We start from the raw sequence: 12,076 nt of genomic DNA on the forward strand, positions 1-12,076 counted from the left end.
AGAGGAGAGTGGAAAAGTTGGTTTAAAGCTCAACATTCAGAAAACAAAGATCATGGTATCCGGTTCCATCGCTTCATGGCAAATAGACAGGGAAACAGTGGCTGACTTTATTTTGGGGGGCTTCAAAGTCACTGCAGATGGTGATTGCAGCCATGAAATTAAAAGATGCGTACTCCTTGGAAGGAAAGTTATGACCAACCTAGATATCATATTAAAAAGCAGAGACATTGGTTTGGCAACAAAGGTCCGTCTAGTCAAGGCTATGGTTTTTTCAGTAGTCATGTATTGATGTTAGAGTTGGACTATAATGAAGGCTGAGCGCTGAAAAATTGATGCCTCTGAACTGTGGTGTTGGAGAAGGCTGTTGAGAATCCCTTGGATTGCAAGGTTATCCAACCAGTCCATCCTAAAGGAGATCAGTCCTGGGTGTTCATTGGAAGGACTGATGTTGAAGCTGAAACTCCAATACTTTGGCCACCTGATTTGAAGAGCTGACTCATTTGAAAAGACCCTGATGCTGGGAAGGATTGGGGGCAGGAGGAGAGGAGGACGACAGAGAATGAGATGGTTGGATGGCATCACCAACTCAATGGACATGGGTTTGGGTAGACTCTGGCAGTTGGTGATGGACAGGGAGGCCTGGTGTGCTGCAGTTCATGGGGTCACAAAGAGTTAGTCATGACTGAGAGACTGAACTGAACTGAACTGTGTGAGTGTGTGTGTGTATGAGTGTTTGTGCATGTGTGAATGTGCTTTTTCTGAGGCTAGCTCTCTAAATAATTTCTCAGATAGTAAGCTTCAAGTATAAATCGTCACCAAAGTGCCACTAAATGTTGATATGATTATTAAAAGTGAGTATCCAGATACCTTATCTCACAACCAGTCAAATTAAATCAAGTTAAAAAGAATCAAATCCTTGAAACAAATCTTACCTCCACATATGCTAAACCTGCAAATGTAGAAGCTTTGGTTATCTCTAGTTTCTTTCCATTTAGTTTCCCAGCAACAACATCAACCACTTCACAAAAGCAGCAGCTAGTGTTAATCATTATAAATTTTGTTTATTGGGTTTCTTTCAGTGGTTATTAAATGTTGGAGAGGAGAAAAAAAGAAATTTCCTTCTACCCTTCTGAGTTCTTGGCTGAAACTCCCTGCAATAAAAGATTAACAAAAGAACAACAAACAGAAGCTTAATAACATGTATACCTCACATACTCATGAGATACCCAGGAAAAATGAGTAATCCCCTGATATGCCCCAAGCCACCATCTTAGATACCATCTTCAGGTAAAGACAAAAGGAAAATGTAGGAGAATCAGAGGAGAGCAATTTACAGGGAAGCAGAAAGGAGAAAATATTTGATAAACAAAGGTTGCCCTGGCATATGGATAAATCTCTTAGGTAAAAAGTTATCTCTGTTAATAGCTCTCTCCCTGGTACAGACCTCCTTTCTGATATAAATTTTCATTATAATTAAAGATTTCCCTGAGAAAAAGGATAATCTCTACCCTGCTTTCAGAGCTTTTCCTGTGTGTGCAGTTTCTCAAACGTATACCAAAGGGGCACATTTTGGGATGGCATATTCTGCTCCGTTCAGTTTGCAGCTTCAAGGGTTGTGAAGATACAAACTACTATATCCTGTTATGATCACCATGTCTGAAAGTGGTAGAGAATAGCTCATTTTAATCCTTGACTTATAGAATAAAAATGAGGATTCTTAGAAGGCAAGTGGTTAATGTTCTACTGTACCAAGGTACAAGGAATCAATTACACACACATTTATCTAAGTTAATGTGAAAGATCCTTTCTTTAAGACTTAGGAAGTCAAAACATCGAGATTGATTCTATGCAAATCAAGGTCAAAATCCTGAAAACAACTGCTACCCTTTGAACTTAGAAAGCATCATTCCAGAAGAAGATTTAAGAAAAGAAGCTAAACTAGGTAGTTCATATTATTTTACTAAGATGAAGTTATGTATGGATGTGAGAGTAGGACTGTGAAGAAGGCTGAGCGCCGAAGAATTGCTGCTTTTGAACTGTGGTGTTGGAGAAGACTCTTGAGAGTCCCTTGGGCTGCAAGGAGATCCAACCAGTCCATCCTAAAGGAGATCAGCCCTGGGATTTCTTTGGAAGGAATGATGCTAAAGCTGAAACTCCAGTACTTTAGCCACCTCATGCTAAGAGTTGACTCATTGGAAAAGACTCTGATGCTGGGAGGGATTGGGGGCAGGAGGAGAAGGGGACGACCCAGGATGAGATGGCTGGATGGCATCACTGACTCAATGGACGTGAGTGTGAGTGAACTCCAGGAGTTGGTGATGGACAGGGAGGCCTGGTGTGCTGCGATTCATGGGGTCGCAAAGAGTCAGACACGACTGAGCAACTGAACTGAACTGAAGATGAAGTTAAAAGATCATTTGGTTGAGATCAGAATTTTGATATTATGATATTTTTATGAACCAGACTAAAATGATGAAAAACATCTAAAACCTTTTCCCCTGAACTCTGAACTCATTATTCTTTTAAGTGACTTAGCTAGTTGGGCAAATCTGAAACACAGCATGAGTAATACGTTTAGTCACAGACTCAGTATCTCTAATTAATGGCAAAGGGATGTTGTCTACCATGTTTTCCTTTCTTAAGATACTTAAAATTATATGCTCTTTTAGGAATGCTAAAATAAGTTGCTGATAATGGAATTTTTCAACATTAAAATTTGCATGCCATACTCTTCAGTTCTACTATGATAGACCAGATGAAATGTTTCCAGACTCATGGGAACTCTAGGGTATCCTCCAAGGATGAATAACCTTATGTAAATATGGCAACCCATTTCCTAGAAGCCAAGTTCATTTTCTATGTCTGGGGTTTTTAGAGCCTCATTAGGGAAGTAGGCTAAGAATGGAACTATCCCAATGTCCCTTTTTGGCTCAGGCTTATTTTCACTCACAGGACTTGGTTAGTACTGAACTTCTTATAACTGACTTGAGTGTTCATTCCAGAATTGCCTTCTGTTAGAGAATTTCAAAAGCCATTTGCAAAGATGAGCTTTTGTATAAAAAGATAATGAAAAGAAGAGAAGTGGAAAATATACTGGAAGGGAAAATAATAGGAAATCTTGAATAAGATGGTAAAGATTGGACTTACCTAAACGGCAATGCAAGCGTTGTCCGAGTACTGGTGGGGGAGGATGCAGAGTAATGATGTGATAAGATGCTGATTTAAGAAGGATAATGTGCTGTCGTGATGCACAAGGGTTAAAAGGGAAGTTGACTACCTTCTGAGAGATCTGTCTGCTCTGGGCCATTCTGGAGATGGGATGGATTTTAGTGGAGAGTGAATTGTCATTACAAGTACTCAGTGTTGAAGTGATAAATAGTAGGGAGGTCTTTATCCCTTCTTATTCCTGGCTTGGAAGATCTGGGTTAAAGGTATTTCTCTGGCTCAGTTACACAACACTGGCATACTTATCTGGTTGTTTTGACTCCCCAGCGTGGAAGGATAAAGCATATGGAATCCTGTCTCCCGCTATTACTGGAACCCATGTGGAGAATAAGACAGAACATTTGAATTCTGTCCTGGACTATCTCATAAATACAGGCTTTGAGAATTTGTTTTGAAGCAGAAGAATATTGAGAAAAATATTTCTGAAAAGGAATAAAAAGCAAAACCCAGAAATGATTGTTGGTTTTAGATAGTACTCCCGGAAAAGAAACCCACCTAGCCTGTGAAATAGATTGTAGGTGTTTAATGTGCTCATGTGGACAGGATGGGCAGATAAGTGCTTTTAGAATGATTAATCACCCCCACAGTTACCTGTGGGCTGACAGAGCTGCTGATAGCTGTTTAGCATTCCAGTTCATTGTTGAGTTCTAGACTTGGAGGGCCTCTAGTGGCTGTTGGACTTATCAGGGGAAAAAAGGGAACAACTGTTAATGTCATCTAAAGTGTTTTATGCTCAGAATGTAAAATACAACAGTGCTGAGGCTGCCCTCTTTTTGTGACAGGGAGTTTTAGAGTGACGAAAAGATGAGTGGAGTTCTATAATAGAAAAAGAGAGAGATTGGTCATTCTTGATTTTATTTGTATGTCATTGAGTTAGTACCATAGGCAGCTCCCTGATAAAAATAAGTCAGTGTACATTGTACCAAGAAATGTAATTCTACTATACTCTTATGTCCAACTTAAAATGTTGAGTAGGTACATTAAAAAGCTTTTTAGTACACTTGGTTACACATTCTTCTTACCTTCCCCAACCCACTCCCCCGTGCTCAGAGAGCCCCTGAGAAAGCAGGCAGGAATGAACACAGCCTTTGGTGGGAGCAGCAAAGTGCATCCAAGCTCTCTGCTGTGTGACACTCTTGGACTCCTTTTCCCCTTCAAAACAGTAAGTGGGACTGTAAGTGCATTCTGCTGATAGGTGCTCAGGCGAGAAAAGCTGGTAAGAGCTCAGTGGGCCTGGACTAACAAGAATCCTACAGAACAAACAATACAATGAGAAGAAACATGACATTTTCATCCTCCAATGCTATCTCCCATGTATCACACACAGAAAATCTCCAAAATACTTTTTTCAATAAGAAAATAAAATTTAAGATAACAAGTGAATGTCTGAGGGCTAGCTCTGTACCAGACTGTCTGAAACGCTCCCAGAAAATTCTTTGTAATCCACAGCAAGAGTTTACATAAGGCTTTGGGGAGGGAAGAGAAAGAAGATTGGTTGACAATAAAACTGTTCATATTACCCAAATCCACCACATTATGCATTCTTGGGAATACTACAGTAACCGAAAGGAGACTGAACAAGATGTGAAGTCAGTAAGGAAGAGCTTCCTGAGACCCAGAAGGTGTATACTACAGCTATTAACAGGCAGTGGGGGGCATTGCTCTATAATCCTTAGTATTTACAAACTCAGGACAAATGCCTTCATAGTTTAATATTCCTCTTTTATGCATCATACTTTGTGCTTGACAGCAATGTGAGATTAATTTTTAAACGTGTGTCAAAATGGGCTAAGGTAAACCATAGGATCCTTCTAAAATACGTCTCCAGCACTAAAGATGACTGACTGGATATCTGTATTTATCTCCTCTCCCTCCCAAGTCCCCATTAAATCAGTTTAAAAGGAATTTAAAAATGTATTCATGCATAACAGCAGATAGAATGGGAGAGGGACTATAAGTTGAAAAGAGATTTCAGTAAGTCTCTGGAAAGCAATAAGACAAAGATGATGTTGACCACATAGGTTGAGTGGGAGGAAACTGGAACCTGGAACTCATGCCTTCTGTGCTGCCACCAAAGACACAAACAGCCTGCCCAGTGGAAGCTTGGCGAAGTTTCAGAGTCAAGGCCTGATGGAGGGAATGAACACAGGGCGTTAATGAAAGGTCTGAAAAGAGAATAGCTGATTTTCGGGGCCATTCAACCTAAAGACTAGCTTCTTGCCTACTCCTTCTGAAGTCACAGTATCCACTAAAATGTATCACTCCAGTTCACAGGGACCAAGGATAGCCTTTATATGATCATGTTCTGAAATACAAAATGACCCATTGACAATGCTCATTGAGACTTTTAGGAAAGACCTCTAAATGAAAACAAAAGAAAATAAACACATTTTGATAATCGCTCAGAAATAAATTAAGATTGTTCTGGAAAAAGAATGTCAAATTAATAGCTTCAGAGAAATTTGAGAAGATATTATTATACCTAAAACCATGAACAGTATCCCGTGAAAAAGGAATGATGAGAAAACATGAAAGAGGTTTTGGCAATTTAAAATATAGTTGACAAAGTACAAAAATCATTATCAGGTTTAAAACACTAAGCCAAAGAATTATTCCATATAAGTAATATTTTCCAAATAGTCAGTAACTGTTATAAGCAATTTAATAATAAATACAACAAGCCCATTATGTATGTAAGAATATGATGCTCTTTTTTAGCTGAGGTATAGAAAAATTAAGCAACTTGGTCAAGGTCACTTAGCTAATGAGCTAGGATTAAAACCTAGTTAGTCTAGCTGTAGAGTCAGTGAACTTCACTGTGATGGTATACTATCTCCAAAAAACAATAGCTGGTATTTTTTAAGTGCTTACTCTGTGACAAACACTGTGCTAAATGAATTAACTTATTTAGTCTTCAGAACAACCCTATTGTAGACACTGACTGCTATTAGCCCATTCTAAAGATGAGGAAAGGTAAACAAGAAAGGTCTTAACCTGTGGGTCACACCGATAATAAAGAGGAGAGATTTAAATCCTTGCGACCTTGTTCCATAACCTATTATACTATTTAAAATACAGGGGTCTAAAATATGGCAGTAAGGATAAAAGAAGCTCTACAGTCAAGCAAGTTAATATCTGACAAGTGTAGTTTCAGGAAGAAAGAGCAGAGAACTTGGAGGTGAAGTCATCAAATACATTTTAAAAGGGAAGGACCCAGGCTAAAAGGAGATACAAGATTTCATACCAAAAAAGGTTATTAGAATAATATAGAAGTTGATTTCAAAAAGTAATATCTAAACAATCCCTGTGAAACTTTGGAGCAACAAAGAAAAGGAGTATGCTAAACATTTCTATTGGCAATAGAAGTATGCTGATGGAACAAGGCAGGAAAAGAAAAACAGACAAAACACAGGAAAACTGAGAGTAGATGTCTCATCTGCCAAACTGCAAGCTAGAAGGCAATGGAGCCATGACTTAAGATTCTCAGAGGAACAGCGTTCAAGCTAAAATTCTCTTCTAAGCCAAATTAACCAGTGAAAAGTTTGAGGGTAAAGAGAAAATAACTTAGATATGAAAAAAAAGTGAAACTTTGTCCCTCTGGTAGGTAGTTATTTGAGGCTCTGTTCCAGCCTGGCAAAACAAGACAGTAAATTTTTTTAAAAAGACATGGCTTCCAGGAAAATAATGGCTCCAACCCAAGAAAACAATTAGAAAAACACTTGTACATGGCAGGTGCCAAAATCCGATAGTCGAGCTTAAAGTAAGGGACGGAGGGTTCCAAATGAGGAGGAGGGCAAGAGAGAGAATATAGAAAAGGAACATGGCAATTTTAGAAAAACAAAGAACTATGCCAAAAAAAAGGGAATGCAACCAGACCTTTGTCTATAGTGATTAATATATGAGTTTGAGTGAACTCCGGGAGTTGGTGATGGACAGGGAGGCCTGGCGTGCTGTGATTCATGAGGTCGCAAAGAGTTGCACACGACTGAGTGACTGAACTGAACTGAATGTAAATGTTTTATATTAATAGTCAATCTATATACTGAGTACATGTAATTATGGTCACAAAATAGAATGTAAAGATTGAAAAGTACATTCGATAATAATGAGGAGTGGAAAGAGAGAGGAGGAAACAAGGCGGGGAGGAACTTAGGGGTCAGTGGATGGTTGAACAGCTTGTGCACTGTGCAAAGAAATATACACAGATGATGGTGCAGCAGGGGCTGAGAGCTAACACCTGGAAGAATGGGCATGTATTTTTCACCATTAAACCTATTTTCTCTCATTATACCAAAAGGGGTTGGTTTGTGTGATTTTTTTAAGTGGATGATATGAACTTAAAAGATGAGTAAAAGCAATGTGAATTAGAACAGGCACCGGGGAGAAGGCATACGTTATTTTGTTCTAGCGGAACCCTGTAGTCAGTGCAGAAGAGAGAGTAACCAGAGGCAGGTGTAGAGAGTAAATTACTGAGTTTTAATTTCTTTTGAGAAGTGAAACAAATGTACAAGAAACTAATCAGAATAACAGCATGGTCTCATCTTGCAACTTTTGTGAAGGATTTTTTTTTTTTACAATATATATATTCGATTGTGGGATTTGACATTAGATATTTACATAAGGCATTCTAACCACATTTTCATTATAATGATAACTTCAATTCATTCTTAATTATTCTGGCAAGGTTTAAGCTCAGCCTAATGCATCCATGTAGTTAATAATCTACACATTGATTGGGGCAAGAAAACCAAAAATCTTTTGCGTTTTCTATCCCTTTACTTCCTGCCCCTGCCCCAATTAGCTCCCTAACTTGCTGCTGCTGCTGCTGCTGCTGCTAAGTCGCTTCAGTTGTGTCCAACTCTGTGCGACCCCATAGACGGCAGCCCACCAGGCTCCCCCGTCCCTGGGATTCTCCAGACAAGGACTGGAGTGGGTTGCCATTTCCTTCTCCAATGCATGAAAGTGAAAAGTGAAAGTGAAGTCACTCGGTAGTGTTCAACTCTTTGCGACCCCATGGACAACAGCCTACCAGGCTCCTCCATCCATGGGATTTTCTAGGCAAAAATACTGGAGTGGGGTGCCATTGCCTTCTCCACCCTCTCCGCCCTAACTTGCTAGAGAGGCTCAAATTCCACAATTTGTTATGTCAGTTCCTCTCAAATGCAAATTCTCTCTCTCGGGTTACAAGCAAACATTAATTTGCATAGAAGAAGTTGACACCCGGGGGTCTAGGAGTTAGAGGAGGAAAAGGTATGGGAGAGGGCACCAAGTCAGGGAAAGGAGGAGCGGAAGAGGTGAGCTATGCTGAATATAAATTTTGCTTTGCCTAAGATATTTGACTACAGTGATAAAATAGCACACTTTCTGTTTTCAACATTTAAAGCTACTCTGGGTAACTTCTAAGTATAAAATAAGAAGTGTTAATAGGATAAAGTTATCAGGGAGAACACATAGAAGAAGGAAGATGTGGCAAAAACTGGGTTGTAAAATTCAGTTCAGTTCAGTTGCTCAGTCGTGTCCGACTCTCTGTGACCCCATGAATTGCAGCATGCCAGGCCTCCTTGTCCATCATCAACTCCCAGAGTTCACTCAAACTCATGTCCATTGAGTTGGTGATGCCATCCAGCCATCTCATCCTCTGGAGTCCCCTTCTCCTCCTGCCCCCAATCTCTCCTAGCATCAGAGTCTTTTCCAGTGAGTCAGCTCTTCAAATCAGGTGGCCAAAGTATTGGAGTTTCAGCTTCAGCATCAGTCCTTCCAATGAACACCCAGGACTGATCTCCTTTAGGATGGACTGGTTGGATCTCCTTGCAGTCCAAGGGACTCTCAAGAATCTTCTCCAACACCACAGTTCAAAAGCATCAATTCTTCGGCACTCAGCTTTCTTCACAGTCCAGCTCCCACATCCATACATGACCACTGGAAAAACCATAGCCTTGACTAGACGGAATTTTGTTGGCAAAGTAATGTCTCTGCTTTCCAATATGTTATCTAGGTTGGTAATAACTTTCCTTCCAAGGAGTAAGCGTCTTTTAATTTCATGACTGCAGTCACCATCTGCAGTGATTTTGGAGCCCCAAAACTAAAGTCTGACACTGTTTCCACTGTTTCCCCATCTATTTCCCATGAAGTGATGGGACCGGATGCCATGATCTTCGTTTTCTGAATGTTGAGCTTTAAGCCAACTTTTTCACTCTCCTCTTTCACTTTCATCAAGAGGCTTTTTAGTTCCTCTTCACTTTCTGACATAAGGGTGGTATCATCTGCATATCTGAGGTTATTTATATTTCTCCCAGCAATCTTGATTCCAGCTTGCGCTTCTTCCAGTCCAGAGTTTCTCATGATGTACTCTGCATATAAGTTAAAGCAGGGTGACAATATACAGCTTTGACGTACTCTTTTTCCTATTTGGAAACAGTCTGTTGTTCCATGTCCAGTTCTAACTGTTGCTTCCTGACCTGCATATATGTTTCTCAAGAGTCAGGTCAGGTGGTCTGGTATTCCTATCTCTTTCAGAATTTTCCACAGTTTATTGTGATCCACACAATCAAAGGCTTTGGCATAGTCAATAAAACATTTGTAAGATGTATTGTGGGCGTTAAGAAAAACAGACAACTTTCATAATGACATGATGCCACTATCTCACTTAAAAGAAGTGTGGAGAATGTTAAGAATCTGTCTCAGAGGAATTGTGAAAACATTTTTGGTTCTAGCAGAGGACATAGAAAGCAGAACATCTAAGTGCTTAGTATATGATTTAACAATTCCATTTTGAGAAGATTCTAATGGAGCATCTCTACAATGTAAAAATTTTAAAATTCCTTTTAGAAAACTGCCTCCTAAGAGTTTTACATATCATAAAGTTCTTGGTATCTTAAGTGTAAGAGAAAACATTCTGAGTTGTGGTAGGTAAAAATCCATTATCACTTAACATGTCGGCTCACTTTGTGATAACCATGTAAATGTGGTAATATAAAACTAGTGATAGAATTTTTAAATACGAATTTTATCCCACTGTATTAATGCTCAAAATTCTCCAAGCCAGGCTTCAACAGTACATGAACTGTGACCATCCAGATGTTCAAGCTAGATTTAGAAAAGGCAGAGGAACCAGAGATCAAATGGCCAACATTTATTGGATTATCAAAAAAGCAAAAGCTTTTCAGAAAAACATCTATTACTGCTTTATTGACTATGCCAAAGCCTTTGACTGTGTGGATCACCACAAACTGTGGAAAATTCTTAAAGAGATGGGAATACCAGGCCACCTGACCTGCCTCCTGAGAAATCTGTATGCAGGTCAGGAAGCAATATTAGAACTGGACATGGAACACAGACTGGTTCCAAATAGGAAAAGGAGTACAAATATACAGTCAAGGCTGTATATTGTCACCCTGCTTATTTAACTTATATGAAGAGTACATCATGAGAAACGCTGTGCTGGATGAAGTACAAGCTGGAACCAAGATTGCCAGGAGAAATATCAATAACCTCAGACATGCAGATGACACCACCCTTATGACAGAAAATGAAGAAGAACTAAAGAGCCTCTTGATGAAAGTGGAAGAAGAGAGTGAAAAAGTTGACTTAAAACACAACATTCAGAAAACTAAAATCATGGCATCTGGTCCCATCAGTTCATGGCAAATAGATGGGGAAATATATGGCTTAACACTTAACACTGTAAAAATGATCATGGCAACTGGTTCCATCACTTCATGGCAAGTAGATGGGGAAAAAATTGAAACAGTGACAGACTTTATTTTCTTGGGCTCCAAAATCACTGCAGATGGTGACTGCCGCCATGAAATTAAAAGATGCTTGCTCTTTGGGAGAAAAGCTATGACAAACCTAGACAGTATATTAAAAAGCAGAGATATTAATTTGCTGATAAAGGTCCATCTAGTCAAAACTATGGTTTTTCTAGTAGTAATGTATGGATATGAGAGTTGGACCATAAAGAAGGCTAAGTGCCAAAGAACTGATGCTTTTGAACTGTGGTGTTGGAGAAGACTCGTGAGAGTCCCTTGGACTTCAAGGAGATCCAACCAGTCAATCCTAAAGGAAATCAATCCTGAATATTCATTGGAAGGACTGATGCCGAAGCTGAAGCTCCAATACTGTGGCCACCTGATGCAAAGAGTTGACTCATTAGAAAAGACCCTGATTCTTGGAAAAATTGAAGGCAGAAGGAGAAGGGGATGACAGAGGATGAGATGATAGGATGGCATCACTGACTCAATGAACATGAGTTTGAGCAAGCTCCAGGAGATGGTGAAGGACAGGGAAGCCTGGCGTGCTGCAGTCTATGGGCTCACAAAGAGTTGGAGAAGACTGAACAACAGAACGACAACAAGGAGTCAATACTTCCTTTCTGGTCATCTGTCTAAGGTCCTGATTCCTTGAAGAACTCACAAGCTATACATTGTGGACCTTAAGAAAAGTATGCAGGGAAAGAATCCACCTCTTGTGTGATGAGTATGCAGAACAAATGCTAAGATAGCCCCATGACTCCCCTCAGGTGTCTATAGGTTTACATGGTGCTCTTGCTTCTGCTTTGCTCCTGTCTTCTTTTCTCTCTTTTCCACAAAGGGGCAAGGCTGAGCAGAAGAAAATAACAGCTGTTATTAAGATCAGATTCAGGAAAGAGAAAGGGGAGTAAATTATAACAAAACGAACATACATAGTTACCGCAGGAAGTAGACGGGTGGGGAGAGAGGTAAAAGAAATTAGAAAGGACTGAAAAAGAATGTATGTATATACACATAATTGAACCACTTTTTTGTGTAGCAGAAATTAACACAACACTGTAAATCAACTATACTTCAATAAATTACATTTTAAAAAAAGA

Source organism: Ovis aries, chromosome 16 (assembly GCF_016772045.2).
Source record: "Ovis aries strain OAR_USU_Benz2616 breed Rambouillet chromosome 16, ARS-UI_Ramb_v3.0, whole genome shotgun sequence".
In the NCBI taxonomy this organism is placed as follows: domain Eukaryota; kingdom Metazoa; phylum Chordata; class Mammalia; order Artiodactyla; family Bovidae; genus Ovis; species Ovis aries.